The sequence below is a fragment of the Numida meleagris genome, chromosome 3, assembly GCF_002078875.1.
Source record: "Numida meleagris isolate 19003 breed g44 Domestic line chromosome 3, NumMel1.0, whole genome shotgun sequence".
Classification (NCBI taxonomy): domain Eukaryota; kingdom Metazoa; phylum Chordata; class Aves; order Galliformes; family Numididae; genus Numida; species Numida meleagris.
This window is the reverse complement of record NC_034411.1, coordinates 5242071-5259520: the sequence shown is the minus strand read 5'-3', so window position 1 is coordinate 5259520 and position 17450 is coordinate 5242071. Positions and strand designations below refer to the sequence as shown.

Genomic DNA, 17450 nt, shown 5'->3' with positions numbered 1-17450 from the left:
GTCTTTGTGCCTTGTCTGGAGACACAGCAGGCTTCCTACAATACAGCAGTAATAATCAGAGTACAAGAACTCTGGCGACTCTGATAGTGTTAATGTCCAGATTCAGGGAGCTCTGCCTCAAAACCATGCTCTTAGACAACGTCTAGGATGTTCAGTAGCTCAAAATGACAGCTATTTTGGTGTTGAACTCTGACCTTTTTATAAGGAAAACTCATTAGGGAAGACAAAAAATATTAACCAGGGAAAGGCCCTAAATAGGTCCCTTGTTAGAAATAAAAGCTAAAATTCAAAGCAAATTTTATAAGATTTAAAAAAAAAAGCTTGGACTGTCCATTAAAGCTGTATACTCTGAGATACCTTTTTAAAATTTATATATATATTTAATATACTCTCTACATATTTAATTTTTTTTTCTTTTATATATTTTATTCAACAGTTAAAGTTTAAATTCAAATTCTTCCACTGTTTGGAAAACTTACTTTTCTATTACAGCAATTAGTTTGGGTACATCTAGATTTAAATAGCTTCCCTATCAACTTATCTCCAGAGATCTTTGATGTTACTCAAGAAGACATATCTAACATCACGTTTGTCACAGTAATGCTTGGTTTCTAGGTCTGATTTTAAATTGGCATCTAGTAGAAATATATTCAGTGTCACTTCTAAAAGAATCAGTATGTGAATTCAATTATAAATCTGCCTGGACAAGTAATTATCAGTTTGTTGTTGCATCCTTCCGTAATAATGACAGTGCAGCAAGACCTCATCTAAGATTTCTTCAGAAGGGAGATGGCATTTAGGTCCCTTACAACTAATGCATTTGTTCAAGATTTTATTATGCCAGTGTTGCTACTGGAAAATGTTGAATATACCTTGTCCTACATTAAAAGAAAAAGAACTATACAAATGAACCCATAACTCTGCACTGTATGAATTGCAGCTTGTTCCCCCAAAAAACTTTTAATTCATGACTGAAAAGATTTTTCCAGCTTAGAATAAAAAAAGAAATTGTCTTGGGAAAGAGACCAAGTCACTACACACTCCTCAGATACATTTATCCATATGTAATTAACAAGTGTTTTATGAAATACTTATTCTCAAATCAGAAGAACTCTCTCGATATATATTTCCCCCTCATTTGCTGACCCAGAACTCCTGCTTAACCATTTAAAAAAAAATGAAGTGATTACTATATTCCTCACAATCTCTTAGTCCTGGAAGCCAAAGACAGCAATATAGTCAATGTTTGTGACGCATGTCTGAAAGCTGCAGCTTTGTTTCTTTCTTATACTAAGGGACAAGGGAACTGAGGGAGGTATAGAAAAACACTGACAAAAGCCAGTGAGGACTTGAATATGCAGCCGCCTTATTCTTTTTTTTTTTTTTAATTAATTCTGAAGAAGATCAGCCTCTGAAGCATCACAAATAATTAACTCCTCTCACTGCTACACAAAATGAGAAACGAGAGTCCGGCCTTGCAGCGTTGCCACTGTACAACAACAACCCATGTGGAGGAGATTTAAAGCCCACATCTTCCCAGTTCACCTCGGTGTGGATGAGGAGAAACAAAACCTGAGGGTGATGCATCTTTATCAACCGCTGCCAGTCACTACCGGCTTGCTGTACACAAATACATTAGAGTTCATTTGCTGAATGTGTTCACCAAAGCAAAATGCTTCTGGGAGCAGAACTGCTGACAAGTGTAAGGAGCTGTGGCATGCAGCGCTTTGGCAGACCGGCCTGAAACTTGCTGCCTATTGCCATTTTCATTGTAATAATAAAGAGTGCCTCATGTTCTTCCACTTTCATTCTGAAGATGCAAATTGCTATTAAAAGCCTGAATTCTAGACAATAGGTTTTTGATCTAATTTTCTAAGGCTAGCTTCTCTTAGCATTGAAGCACTTGTCACATACTGCATCCCGAAGCAATCACAGCAATTGCCATTTTTATGCTTTCAATTTAAAATGTAAAATTTATAGATGTTTTGGCAATAATCAGAAGTAAAAGCTCAAAACTATCTCCCAGAGGCACAGTACAAGAAAACCTCGAGCATCTCTGTGTGTTCATCAGAACTGCAGGCCTTTGAGCCTCTTCCCCAAAACACTTCACCTAATGTAATCACCACTGCTGCACTGTGAACAAGCCTATGAACTCCCTGTCGATGGATTTTCACTGAAAGCAAGGGCTCCAATAAGGCTATCTGACATTTACTACATTCTAAATAACAGCTGAACATCACTTATCTCTAAAAATGCTTCTTCTGTTTGCAGAAAAAAAAAAAGCTGAAGAAACAACTGCCTTTCCATATGATATTGTTTATAAATAGCCTGTTCTATTTGCCACTGTCATTCACATACACACCTAGAACAGTACTTGCAGGCTAATTAGCTAGCACTGCTGGGTTCCTATTGCCCCAGAGACGAAACAACCTGCAAAACTTACTGACAAACGTTCAGCAGACTCACCACTCTCACACATGACTTGTACTATAACGATGAACTATGGCCTCATATCGTTATTGAGAACGGAGGCAGTTTAGTCAAAAAGGTATTGCCGAAGTCACGTAGGCAAATCAGATTGTGTTTAGCGAAGTCATAAATCAACCACAAAAATAATAACCATAATTTAACACAACAGGTGGACACACTGACTGTTTCTAGTCTCGTTAAGGCCAAGATGAGCCACAGTGTTGACTCTGGTGTATACAAGTCAATCTAAACACGTCACACAATCATTTGTATACATTTACCAGCATGACTTTAGCTTTAATTTCATTTCCACTAAAATCGTTCCCTTCTGAAGTTAGCACGACCTCCTCCTACTTCTTCTCCCAGGCAAATCTCCCTTTAACATTCTGAATCAGTAGTTAAAGGGCCCGCACGCACACAGAAAGGTGGAAGTTATGGGTGGCTGATTGCTCATAGTCATTTTGAAAACCTTTAGGTCCCAATTTGTTTTGGTTCGTTATTTATTTAATCAGTATGCAGCAATAAATGATACAGTGGGTTTTTTTTTTCTTCTTTTTGAGAAAACTCTTCCATATTCTCATTAAACGGGAACACTTTATTAGGGATTGAGACACAGAAGACCCAGTGTCCGTTTGACACAACACCATTACACAAACAGTCAGAGAAACAAGGGATCCTTCATGGAGAACTCAGGTCAGATACTAAATGGGAACAACACTCTACGCGCAGCAAATTGATTCCTCTCCTGGTAAAGCCATAATTATAGTCCTTACTCCCCTCAAAGACCTGCATTGTACAACATATACTTAACAATGTCACCTCTAAGTACTTGATGAAATTTTAATTAATATTTGGGATTGAGGGGGACATCCACAGTCAATCTTAACTCTTTACACATAAGCACACAACATACCTAGGTGACTACTAACCCTAACCACTTCTCTGGTTTTTCATACAGCATACGTACGGAAAGAGAGGAAACAAGAGCACCTTCTCCACCCAAACGTAATTTTCCAACACATTATTCACCAGCCTCCCATGTTGGTATATAAAAGATAGCTAAGCGAAGAAGGGGAAGAAAAAGGGAATAAGAAATACAGGGTAAAGAGTTAACCATAATATGGAAGCCTGGAAACGCTTTCCTAACTTAAGGACACAGTGCCCTCAGCCTTGCAGCGGTCATGGCTCTCGTGAAACTCAGCTCTAAGACATTGCCCTGAGCCTAACACAGGCTCCCTGCAGGAGAAGAGCTACAGCTGTCCTAGAAGAACAGGCCCAGGGCTAGAGAGCCCCAGTTCGTGATGCACAACAGTGCTCAAAGTGCAGTGAGAAACGGAGTGAAAAAGAAGCACAGTGCTGCCCAAACACCGAGCAATCAGCTCAGCTTACAGCGTTACCTTCAGATATTTAGTCAGTCAAAAGAAATAATTAGCAAAGTGATAAGATGTAAACAAAAGACCTGGGTCAAGCATTAATTTCGCCTTCCGTGCTGATCGACAATGTGTATGTGCTACAGCAGCACCTTCTGAACTACTGAAGGTGAAACAAAATGCCCCAGAGGCACTGTCTGAAGCCCAACTTGGTGTGATTTGAAGCAAAATGACAAGAAATTGAACCAGCCAAGGCACCAAGTTAGACAACCCATTTGTTAATATTTTTTTTTTTACATGCCACTTCTTGCATTGCTTTTGTTTTCAACTGAAACGCGACCTGCCAGAAAGCGAACAGCCAAGCATTTATTGTCACCAGATCTCTGAAGTGACAAGTATTTAATACTGCCTTCCACAATAACCCTCTTCTGTAAGAAGAGATGAGAATTCTCCCTCAAAACATATTAGTTAGAGCGGATTGATTTATATAGCAGCACGACAGAACAACGAGTCATGAAGGATAATATAATTAGCTTAATAATGTCCACTACAGTGATGAACTGAAGCAGTTTGTGCATTAGTAGGCTATTTATGTACACTTGGACTGCATTATGCTGCTCTGCCTACGCTCACCTCAGAAGTGCACCAACAGGTCTGTAAATTCACAGCACTACGTGATTTGTTTCTAAGAGAGCAACAACTCATATTCCACTTTCTTTCCAGTTTCTGAGGCAAATATTTGCGTCTTTTTAGGAGTTGCCAGTAGAAGTATGACAGAGGAAGAGGGTAACGTATACGCTATTTTGTATAGTATTTTGGTATTTATGACAAATTCTTTTATTGTTTGCTTTTTAACACTTTCCAGATGTGTCATTTCCAAACCCAGTTATATTACACCCTCTTTTCTGTTGCCAAAAAAGAAAATACAACATTAATTCCCAGTAAGCAGTGATAGTATCTGGAGTCACAGCAGTATTGGAACAAGGGAATGTCACATTGCTGACTTCTACGGCTTCTCTCCCTAAGCCTCTGCCTAAGTCTGACCTTAGGCTGTCGGGACAGGAATCTGAACTAAAGGAAATACTATAAAAACACCCCAGCAAAGTTCATTCCCTGACCAAATGCTTCCAAGCACCAATACCACCTCGATACAGGCAGCAACGATGTTTCTCATTTAAAACCCTGCCTCAGCAAAAGGCAGAAACAATTCTGGAGGAAATAATTGTCATCCAATACTGCAAACTGGAAACGGTTCTGCCTACCACTGTAGGTGCTGCAAATGAAGCAGTTTGAATAAACTGAGGTATTACAAAGGTATAATCAGGTTATTCAGGAAGTATTGAATATATTTCTCAGTGGTCACTGAAGATTGCCTGCTAGACTTTGGTTTATCCAGTGCATCTCATTGTGCACCCACAATGAACTGCCTTCACAAATGACAAGTTCACCTCAACGTGTGGGAGCCTCCTGGATTTGGCAAGGCACTCAAGGCATATTTAGTAATTTGATTATTTTTATGCACTTAGCATGGCTGTTGCATCTTGCCCTGCTTTGGCACTGCAGAAATAAAACACACGTTTCTTTTTTAAATAAATACACTTTCTTTGTCATAAACTTACGATAATTTCCACCTCTGTTTTTATTTAAACGCTGTGAAATGCATTTTGCTTTAAACGACCTTAGAGAAACGACAAAAGCATTCAGCTAATGGTTCGTTTATCTTTGTTTACACTGACGTACCAGATATGTTGTTCTTTGCTGGGTCCTGAAAGGATGGAAGCAGTGTTGCACGATATCCACCACCCCCTAGTCTTTTTGTTAATCACTACTAATCAGCTGTTGCTTCACAAATCAAATTTTTAGTCCTTTTAGGCATACAGTGCGATGCTAATGTGTGGCAACAGAATGTTGATTATAGACCGCTGGGTAGCACTAGCTGCCCCATTAGTGGCATCCAGCTGTCCAGATTCATGCATGAGCAAGAAGGATTTAATATGTTAAGATGAAGAGCAGTGAAATGCCTGTGATGCAAATAATGACAATACAGAAATAATTAGTGCAAGGCAAACCATGTTTTCTAAGCAGAATTAGATCTGAGGTAAATGGCTGTTACTTCATTAATCACTACGTGTATCGCAAACTTTTAAACACAACTGCTTTCATACCACAGAGGAACGCAGGATATTACAGAAACCACATACATCATTATGGAAGTGAAATTAAATTATCCCAGAAGTTGTACAACCTATTTCCAGCCTGTGCATAAAAATACCCTCCTGATGACTACAGAACTATTCTGAGATTATCCAAAAGCATCAGTATTTAAGAATAAACAACAAGATGGCTATTTAAGTCTTAAGAAATGATATTTCTTCTTAAATGCGAATGGAGAAAATAAACACAGTCATTATCTGTGACTCCATTAACCTCCCCACGCAGCTCACTGGGCACAAATACTGCACAGATACTGCTGTGTGTATTCTGATGGCAAAGTCAGGCCCCTCAGCCAAGAGAAGTCCGCGCTTCTTGTTTTCAAGTCTAAGACGGGACACCCATGTTGGTTTCAAGGCAACAAAACAGGACTTTTGTTCATAGGAATTCAGACACTGGCATTCTCTAAAATATTTTCAATGTTCTGTCAGTATCAAACATATAAGCAGTGAGCAAGAAATTGGGCATTTCAAGGCCTACAGACTACTAAGAATATCCATGAATGTCTCCAGTATGATTCAAAGGAGTTACTGTCTTTAAATCACTTAATTAACGATAGTTACTCTTCTAGGACCTGTATTTAGCTGTATTGCCAGCTGTGGTAGGCATCAGAGTATCACTGGCCTCATCCTTGAATTCTTTTACCACTGGAAGGTTGTTGCTTTTAGTGATATCTTTTAAAACCACAATTTGGAAGCTTGCATACAGGGACTTCCTCTGTTTTTCAAACTCAAAACACTTCTGAAAGAACACAAAAAGTGACCAGAGCAGCGTTACCGTTCCTTAGCTGCTCATTACCAGCCATTATTACAAGCACTTCATTCACTATTTTGTTCCTACATTAGCCAATGATAAGGGCTTTCCAAGAGCTCAGTCTGGTGTTATTTTCTGATCTGAAATTTCTCCACGCCCGCTATTTTTGCCTCCTGATCACAGCCTACAGAGATCAAAATCCCTCATCGCAATTTTCTTCTCCAAGTACCAAAATGCACATACATCCCCAAAACATCGTGGTAGTTCTTTATATCCTCCCACAATAGATTCCAATAAGCTTCAAGCAGAAGTGCTGGAGGCTGAGATTATCCCATCAGCACTTAAAAAAAAAAAATGAAGGCAGTACTATGTTTCTTACTCTATACGTCCTGGCCTGAATTTCCTTAGGGAACAGAGGTTGTTCGATGTTCCTGGGGGACAATAAACAGTTCCTTAAAGACCAGGTTCCCACTACTCAGCTGATGCAAACTGACTTAAAGAAAGCTAAGCAGGCTGACACTAGCTGAGGAAACAGCTCAGTAGATCTAATTATACACACAGCAAAAAATCACTAAGAGCTCTATCTCAGCTCAGCCTATTTTACGTAATTAACCGCACAATAAAATGTTCCATGATCAAATAGTTTAGTTTCTTTGAAGTTCTTGCTTTCCATTTCCTTCCATAAGCACATCTAAGAAGAAATTCCTTTGTATGTCTGTGAGCATTTGAAACTATCAGCACTGGAGGCTGTCATTTTCTATTTTGTGCCTAATCCCAGTTACTCTGGGAAGAAAAGCAAAATCTCCAGCTGGGCGCTGCAACTGCAGGATCAGACTCTTTAAATATGTAATACCCATCAGCCCAACAAGAGTCACATCGGCTGCAATAGGGACCCACAACACACTCTCCATCTCCTCATACGTAGGCCAGGCTACTGCAAAAGCTGAAAAGCTCTCAGACACGAGCAGCATGGTCTGGATTTGAATTGGTGACCCGGAGGTGAAAGGCTTGCTATCCCATTACTAATCTCATTTCACAAAACTGTTCTCTCAAGAAGTAACCCCCCACCCCTCTTCCTGCAGGCTCTCTTCTTTAGTCCTCATTCTAAAAACAAAGATTCATTCATTTTAAACTCTGTTAACCTTGAGGGGAAAAAAGACAGTAATTAGCATGCCTCCATTACATACATGGTTCATTTCTTAAACTCCTTGTCAATTCATTACTCCAATTTTTGACAAAGCAGCCTGGATTAAATCCGTAAGTAAATGGATTTGTGTCATTCACTCCCTCAGATTTTAAAACACTCCGGGGCTCAGTGCATTGCTTGACTTCTACAGGAGCTTATGTGCCATCCGCACAGACAAAATTTATTAAGACCAGTATTTCTTAACCCCAAATCCTCTACGTATTTTAGACAATTCCCTTCTAGGATCAGGGTATAAAAAGTTGTAGAACTGTTCAAATTAAAATAACTTCTCTTTGGTTATCTCTGCTTTGTTTCTCCCTAGAAGCCTCTAAGGCATTCACAGCAGTCCCTGACAGAATGTGCTGGAATACAATAATACGTCAATTAACCACAGTCAACCAGCTGCTCATATGATTTCTCCAAAATATCTTCATTATTCATAGGAAGCACCGTGGTGTGGCAACATGCTAGAAGACTAACTGAAAAAGAAATTATGACCCAGTTCTACAAATAGTTATGTCACGTCCTAACCTTTTCCTGCCATGTTAATTAGTTCAGTTGCGGTTGTAAGTTCACAGATCCAATTTGACCTCTTTTAGCAAGAGTCCACAGAGGTCACCTAGTCAGCAAAACTGTGTACCTGTCATATATCTTCATTTGATGAAACTTTATAAATTATACATTATGTGTGGCTTTACAGTCAGAGATATTTTCATTAACCACAAAACATTTCTTTCTAATGCCACCTTCCTAAAGCAGTTGGGAGAAAGTAATCTGGAACAAAAAAGCAACAGCTCTAAATAACTACGTGTAGAATTTCTCGCATGGGTGCTGATTAATTTAATCTGAAGCCGGGATGCAACAACTCAGGAGACTAGTATAAAAAACAGAGCCTTTTTTGCTTGTACATCGTAGCCCAGGTAACACAGATAGCCTACAACCAGCGTAGGTTCAAGCAGTAAGGCAGTGCATAACAGTGTATCGTTAAAGCACAGGACTGCTGCATTACAGTTCGTAGATAATAAGTGACTTGGTAGCACTTCGGGTCCAATTTTGCTTTAAGGAGCAGCTGTCTGTGCTTTTCGGTGTCCCCGCAGGAGGAACAAACAAACCAAAGCTAATGCAGGAAAAACACTACCCCCTTCCCTCTTTCCAAAAGGAATTCTTCAACTATTCAGCCGATTCAAATCTAAAAATATCCGGAAAAAAAAAATACTTGGAAAGAAAAGAATGCCTTCCTAATTGCATATTAATTGCTAAACCCAATTGTAACTTTCTTTCGCACTAGCACGTAACATCATTTGTGCCATTATAAGGCTCTCGAGAATCCTGCCAATGGAGAATGTGCATGTCAAATAATTGATTCAACCTGCCACTTCCCACAGGGCCGGGAGGGAGCAGCTGGACTTGAAATCTCTACCTAAAAACAACAGCTGCAACACAAGATAGGCCCACAGCAGAGGTACACTTTGTTTTCTCTCTCCTCATCCAAAATACTTAGTTAAATGCCCAGCCAACAGAGCACAAAAGAGACAAGTTCCACTCACGCATGGGGCAGAACAGGGAACGCCCAAAAGGAAAAACTTGCAAAGGGGAAGAAATTAAAAATAAGGGGAGAGCCAGAAGCACTGAACCTGCCAGATGCTTGCACCAAGGGTTCACTTCTAGCCTGCGAAGCTGCTCTGGGTACGTAGGACATCCAAAATCAACTTCTTCCACCAGCGAGCCACAGAAAACCCAGTAGCTAATGCTGCACTTTCAAGGTCTGTTTAAGCTTTCCCTTTCAACTAGGCTATCTGGGAACTAAGAAACCCAATCAAATAGTTTCTCAGTACTTCACTACTAAAGCTCCTGCAATACTCTAGGTAAAAACACATCAGCCTACCTTGTTCCTGCCTACTGCCAGGCCTTACCAAAGGGAAAACGCAGACGTGTTGCTCATGGCTGGCTGCTGCTAGGCATCCGCCCTCCTTTGGCAGACCTCGCTCTTCGGACCACAGCAGGACCCTTCTTTCCCACATACAAAGCCAAGAAAGCAACCAGAAATTGCTAACAATGATCAGTTATCAACCACTTACTTGGAAATCCCAGTTCACTGTGCCATCAAGCACTGAAGCAATATATACGCTCGTTACTATCTGTCTATAGAGGACCCTTTATTCTCTAATGATTTCCAAAAGTCTTTGTTACTTATTTCTCTCTCAGCTTCTACTGTTCAGAGGCACCAAGCGAGATTTATTTCTGCAATACCACAGCTATAAATTGGATGTGATGGGACTGTCCCTCAGATACATCTCTGTCTCTGAGCCCTGCAGAATCTGGAACACCACGCTCACAACAACACAAGCGCCAGTAAATATATAACTATTATTTCTGTAAATACTTGTACTTTCAACATGGGAGCCAATTCATTCTTTTCATCTACCTCCTCTAACAAATGCTAACACTGCTATCATTAAAGATACGAATGCCTGCCCTTCCTCATTAGCAACCGTGCTGCAAGAATTCTCTCTGCCAAAATTTAGGAGAGCTTTGAGGACTAGTGTTAGTCTATAGAAGCTTACCCTCTGGTTTTACACTCAGAGCTTTGAATTACATGCATCTTTGATCTCCTGTGATGTTGCCGTTTCTTACATCCACATCTCCACCTTGCTAATGGGGAATTCAGTCACCAACAGTGTGACAGGCGGTTTCCATAATCCCGTGTAGACTTGGACCCCATCCTAAGAGCATTCTCACATAAGCAACCTGTAGTTATAATGAGATTTTATTCTCATATGCTACAACCCATAAAAGTCACTCCGGAAAAAAAAATGCCTAGGGCATTCTGCAAATATAAGTATGTATATTAATTAGATTTTGCACTTATGCTATCTCTAAGCTATATCAGTGCACATGTAATTCAAGAAAAAATCAAGGGCAGTTGTGCCTCAACCGTCTGAAGGGAAATATATTTGCTTTCTAAGTACTTAATGAACTTAATATCGTGTCTGTAGGGAGAAATTTTAACGGGGGACACAGAGCACTGCGGCAACAGTCACAGTGAAAGTCGGTAGGACTGAAGCATTTAATTCCTATTCTGCCTTTTGAAAGATTTCCCCATCATGAGGTTATCATCAGGCAGGTCGTACATTAAGCATATGCACTCCCAAAGGAAGATGTTTGTTTAAATATCCAAATGGGAGAGGTTATCACCTAACAGGTATCGAGTTCTAAGATTGAGTTCAGAGGATTCAGAGTGTTATATGATAAGGTTTTTTTACATTAGGGCAAGGTTTCGTGCATTCACTTCAAAACAGTAAGCAGCAATGCAAGTTCAAAGACTTATTCCACACTTGGAAAAGCTATTTGACAAAGAGCCTTGTAAAACAAGGGAAAATTAAAAAGAATTAATGAAATTAATCAAATATGCTGTACTTTGGGAATAAAGCAACAGCTACACATTAGCATCTCAACTAAAGGGCAAGATTATGAATGTACAATTACACGGCTAAGGCTTTTTAACCTTTTGACTTACAAAACGTGAAGGGACTTCACGTGAAAGGTGAGATTTCCAGCAGAAGAGCTTGAAAGTTGCACATAAAACCCCTCCCTCAATCTGAGAACACGGAGCTGGACTGAGGCTCCAACACACAGCCCCTGGTAAGCGCGTGGAAAAGCTGGAAGGAAGATGACAGGAAAGAATGCAGAACCTGAAAACCCTTCCTCACACCTCGTCCAATCTGCTATGCTCCATGTGAGGTCATAAAACACTGTACCTTCTTGCAGGGGCTGCACTCTCTTTCAGAAAGTCACCTATCCCCCTGGATTTATCACGTATTGATCAACCACAGGATGAACAGGTAGCTGCTGTTCTTAGATTTTATTTCAGACTACAGTACTAAGGAGTACAGCAGTGTATTAGCGCATGGTATTTTTAATAGCAAAGACAAGGCAAATATACAAAGTTCGGTGCTGCCGGTTCAGGATGAAGAAAGAGGGAAAGTTTTGCACAGGCAAATCCAGCATGGTTATTTAGAAGGCATAGCTGCAAGTCACATCCGTGCTCTGTCACAACGACTTCCAATTCAACTGTACAATTATGCAACCCTTCAACCTACTTAATTCTGATTTAGTTCTAACCAGTACTGGTCACTTTAACCACTAGTTGTTTTCCGGTTATGAGTCTCAAAGCATTTTATCTTCTTTTATTTTAAAAGAAGAAAATACATGAACTCAGTTTAGATTTAGCGCTGGTAAAACGCCTATGGCAGTACAGACGAATCTTCACTTTAATCTCATGAGAGATCAGGTGAGGAGCAAGGTGAGAACCTGAGCGAGTCCTTTTGCAGCCTTTGTTCAGAAACTTTTCTCAGGAAGCACCGTGTACATCCCCACTGCTACTGATGGAAAGAATACCACAGCTCACCTTAAGAATAATTGTTCTCCATTTCTTCCCCAGCATAGAAGAGCCAAACAAGCTGTCCTGACATCTAAGTAGGAAGGCAGTACACATTCTTAAACTGTACCCACTTCTGGATTTTAAGAAATTGTTCCGTGTTAACTAACAGTATTTTATCTTGGAAGCCTGTTAGTCATTCCTGCATTTGAACACGTTCCCATTGTCAATGCTCCCCACATCCACGGTGCTCTTCTCATTCGTTCTGTCATTTCATATACAGCAGACAGACCCATTTTTCACCTTCTCAGGAATATAGTGTGATACGGAACCTATGAAGTATGTGGCCAATATCATCTAACCTATTAAATGTCAGAATCATATATCTCAAACACTGTGTCAAGATGCTGTAGTCTGGCAGCAAGAAACTCATTTTTTTTCCTCACAGGGATTGCACCCTGGCTACACGGACCCATGTGGGTTCAGTTCCACACAGATTTGATTGTAACCCGCTGTTAATAGCAACACCATGCTGAGAGATGACGGTGACATCGACCAGATTAAATCTTAGATGAGAAGACAGAACAAAGCTTAAAAAGAATTCCCTTTACAGTTAGCTAGCCTGGCCCAGTTCTCCCCTTGCAGCACAGCCTGATGGTTGCACCCCTAAGAATCGCCTAATGTAATTTTGTATTTTATTTCACTCTCGCATGCCATACCGGACGGTCTGCTTTGGCAAAATTGCAGGCAACAGGACTGAGTTTAAATCAAACAGAAGCGGCAGCTTTCCAGAAGCCAACCAGCTACATCAGCTCGCTGGAAACGGAACAGCGAGAAGCAGACATGGCACGCTCTGTAGGATGCCAGCGGAACAAAGCGCGCGCTCTTGGCAGGTGCAGCCAGGCGCTGCCCATGCTAGCAGAGTGGTGTTGCTCAGTGCCATGTTGTGCTGTGTGGGCAGTGGCATGGCTGGCAGCTGCTCCCAACAGCCTGCCTCCAGCACATGCTGGGCTGCGGGGCTGCAGCACCTCTGGGGCATGTCGGGGGGCTCAGAGCACACAGCCATGCATTTCCCATCTGCGCCCGAGAGTCGGTTCAGAGCTGAAAGCCTTGCAGCCAAACGAAACCCCAAATGGAGGACATGCTCTGCAGGCTGGGACATGGGGTGCTCTGCTCCCTGCCCCACGCACCTGTGCTCCAAGGTCAGGTGAAAGCGACCCTACACCAGATCATCTGCTGCTGGCCATGCCTGTCCTCATGAGGTGATCTCTGCTGAGACTCATCATGGGAGCCCTTCCGGCAATGCTCCCTGGAGCTGAAGGCAAACCGACCTGCCTGCCCTTCCTCTTACCCTGACACTGCTCTCAGACACAGGGTTTGGGTGGTGCTGTATGGAGCCAGGGGTTGGACTCGATGGTCCTTGTGAAGTTCTTCCAACTGGGGATATTCTATGATTCTATGATAAAAGGTAGCTACAAGGACTCAATCTTAGCAAAAAGCAGGCTGGACCTCTTCTACATTGACAAGACTGTTAGAATTATTGGGATTTCTGGCTTAAAGCCAGTACTAAAATTAAGTTGTTATGATTTGTCATATAAGAAGTAACAGGAAAGAAAAAAGTAGCATTGTTGCAATTTATTTTTAAGTGTCCTCTATACAGTATTCAGATCCCTCCAAACATTCAGAAATCAGGGGGAGAAATCAAAGAAACAAGATGAGAAATCATTCCCAATCTGCAGACATTTTTGTTAACTTACCTACAATGCTTACAGACATTTCTAGCGATTCAGTTTCTCGTTATCGTAACTGCCAATTGTAAGGATAAAAAAAGAACAAATGCTTTGGAAAATTTAACTTATTAGATGGTTAACTACTGTAAACACAAAAGAAACCATGCAGAGACCTCTCTTGTATTAGTGGCACTAATTAGCTGTAATGGAGTTACAGAAGTCATTGCATGACACAATAAGCGTATATAAACCTTTACAAATGTATATTGCTGAAAGACATCTCTAGCATGCATAGAAGAGGATTTCCTCAATAGTTTGGGTGGGGAAGGGGTGATAGGAAGCCATGTTTCTCCCCTTAGTCCCTACTTGGTCACAAGTGAGTGGCACAGAGGCAGCTCACGTGGAACAACCACAGCAATCCCAATCTCTAAAATGTTTTTTCAAGAGGAGCGCCTTCCTGCCTTTCCTCAATTGCTGCATCAAAAATAACAAAAGCTTTTTAAGTTTAATAAAGTATCGCGTATAATGAACACAGGCTTTGTCTGCTTTGCTTTATCAGCCTTCCACCTGAACAGCAGTCCAAAGAACATATAAGAAAACATCACTGCCTTGGCAGCTTACTTATCATTTCAGAAAATGACTTGCCTGTTGGGATGATAGTTAGGTTTGGGCTTTGGGGACGGCACTGAATCTCTTTGAGCCCGGTGAGAGAGCAGCCACACCGAGCGAGTAAATCATTTTAATTTTGTACAAGTTGAAAAGCATTTTTTCCTCGACTTCAGCTAGATGACAGTGGCATGATGGCTGATTTTCATTTCAATCAGAGCAGCATATGATTACCACCTAATTAGAATGTAGAAATAGAAAGGAGATCATTTTTTAACCTACCCGAGAGAACGGTGTTGGGGAGGGGGGAAGATTATGTTAATCAAATGATACTGGCATCTGAGAGCTACCAAAATAGCCACCTGAATTATTGGCACCCTGACTGTCCTTGAGGATCCATCCGTGGCTTCAAGAGAAGCCCATATTTCCAGAGCTTTATTTCCAAGTAATAAATATATTTTAAAATAAATACATGTCACCGCAGGCCCAAACTTGTCATAAAAGATATCACCTCAGGCATAAATATATATGCCTACTTTTTTTTTTTTTTTCCCCCCAAAATCACACACACTTTTTATTTGACAACTGTAAAACAAAGCACAAAAACTAGCCACCCAAAACCAAAAGCAATACTGTCTCAGGGGGAATTGCCTCTATTAGGTCATTTAAAACAAACAAACAAGCAAACTTTTATTAATTGGATATTGCCAGCCAGTTACTCCACTACTTCTTGGAATAAGCGTAAAAAATTAGAAGCTGTGCCTGGGGGTATACAACTGAGGTTACATTAAAGTAAACTACATCAGACAACATTTTCCAAGACTCGCTGTCTCCATCTGCATCCTTCTGTAGAGATAAGGACAAGACTTCATCTCAAGATGCCACTTTGTTTAATTGTCTCTGAAGAATGAGGAGCCAAAATTAGGTCGTTGGGACCACCAAAAAGGAGGGTGGGGGGGAGAAGGTTTAAAGAAAAAAGTGAAATTGTCTTTCAGTCAAGCAGATTACAGAAATACCGGAATTAGGTTGTCCTGATGTTTTTTTTTTTCCATGGGCTCAGGAGGTAAAGCAACTTTCTGTTAGCTGCCTGACCCAGTTTTGAAGGGAGAGACATGGGAGAAGTGCTCCTTCCCTGCTGCCTTACACCTCCAACGTGTACGCCTACAGCACATGCAGCCAGACTGACGTGGTACCCAAACGGGCAGCCATGCTTACCTGCAGGGTGCTACACGTGACATGATGCTGTGATCCTATTTGCATGCCCCTAAAAGAAGCTGTAGTGCTTTTGAAAACTCACTCAAGCACACCTGCGCTATCCTGCCTTTGACAATGCAGAGCAGTGGCAGCTCCCTCTGCTCTGCCCTTGCAGGCACAGGCTCACCAAAGCAACATCTACCTCTCTCCAAATGGATGTTAGTTGGTACCCAGCACCATTTTTGGTGCTCAGGATGACCTGCCTGGCACACAGATGTCACTCAGGAGGCTAGTGGCACTCCTGTAGGTCCTGCCCCATATCTGCTAGCCCACACAGCTGCCCTGCCTCCCTTCAGGCACCTCAGACCAGTGCCTTCTTTATTCCAGCAACAGTAACTCTTAGAACAGAGATGCCTCAAAGCAGGCTTAGGCTGGGTGGCCAACACATGGCACAGCTGGATTAATGCCTGCCAGGCCACCCGGCTGCATCTCACATCTGGGGAAGCTTCTCCCTCACTGCTCTGCTCTAGCCCTGCCCAACCATGCTCGCTGCAGCATCACAGGGAAGGGCTCTGTAAGGACACGGAGAACTCTGCGGGTCCCAGTGCAGGGAATGTTTTCCCAGCTCTCCGTGGTCTCATACTCCAGTTCCTGCCAGCAAGACAAAGCCAAACACTCGTACCTATGGGGATCAGTGCACGGGAAAGCTAATTCCACTCGGACTGTCTCAGCAGTGGAAAATACCACCGTGATTTGGATGAAGCGCAGTGCAAAATAAAGCACAGGTGCAGGGCGTCTATATCGTGGTGTGCCTTACTTGAGAAACCAGGTGTTTCCTCCTGAAAACTTTGGTCATGAGGAGTACAGCACTTGTGGTCCAGCCTATGTCACTGAAAACAGCTCCATTTTTTATTTTTATTTTTTAATCTCACTATGTTATGCTGGAAATGTACAATTTCTCTCTCTCCTTTTTAGATGGGGGGACAAGGGAGGGAGAAAGGATAGTTTAATAACATGTAACTACTTGCTAAAACACATAGACTTAAATCTCGTATCTCAAGTACTTCAGGCAAAGTAAGAAAAAGTCCCTTTTCAACAGTGATTCTAGTGAAAAGGATTCGGGAACGTGCTGATTTATTTTCCATCTATGTGCTTTTAATCTGCATCAGTTATTTGAATGGAACACATATTGCAATCACACTTTCCTGGTTGTTGTTCTACTGAGGTGCATAATAAATGTTGTGAGATACCGTGCAAGAGAAAGAACAGTACTTGGAGCTAAATGTGCTGTTAAATTAAAGTCTTTTCTTGAGCAGTGAAAAGGTCCTGAGGCTTTTCGTGTCAGTGGCATAAGGTAAGGCACTTTTTATTTTTCACCCTTTTGAGACACGCAGCATGATCCTGAAGCACAGGAAAATAACAATACCTTACATCGCAAATGTTCAGAGATATCTGCCACGAAAAACACAAGCACAACCCCACCACCGCTCCAAAGAACGTAGGGGTCAAGTATTTGAGGGTGTCACGCTTCCTCTGTGATGCATTAGGGGAAG

General features: G+C 41.4%; 1 protein-coding gene across 12 annotated transcripts in view; it reads right to left on the bottom strand.

Annotated features, from left to right (window-relative positions):
* The window catches only part of MACROD2 (MACRO domain containing 2), an 847154-nt gene that overhangs the window by 240163 nt on the left and 589541 nt on the right, over positions 1 to 17450 (bottom strand). The window lies entirely within an intron of this gene.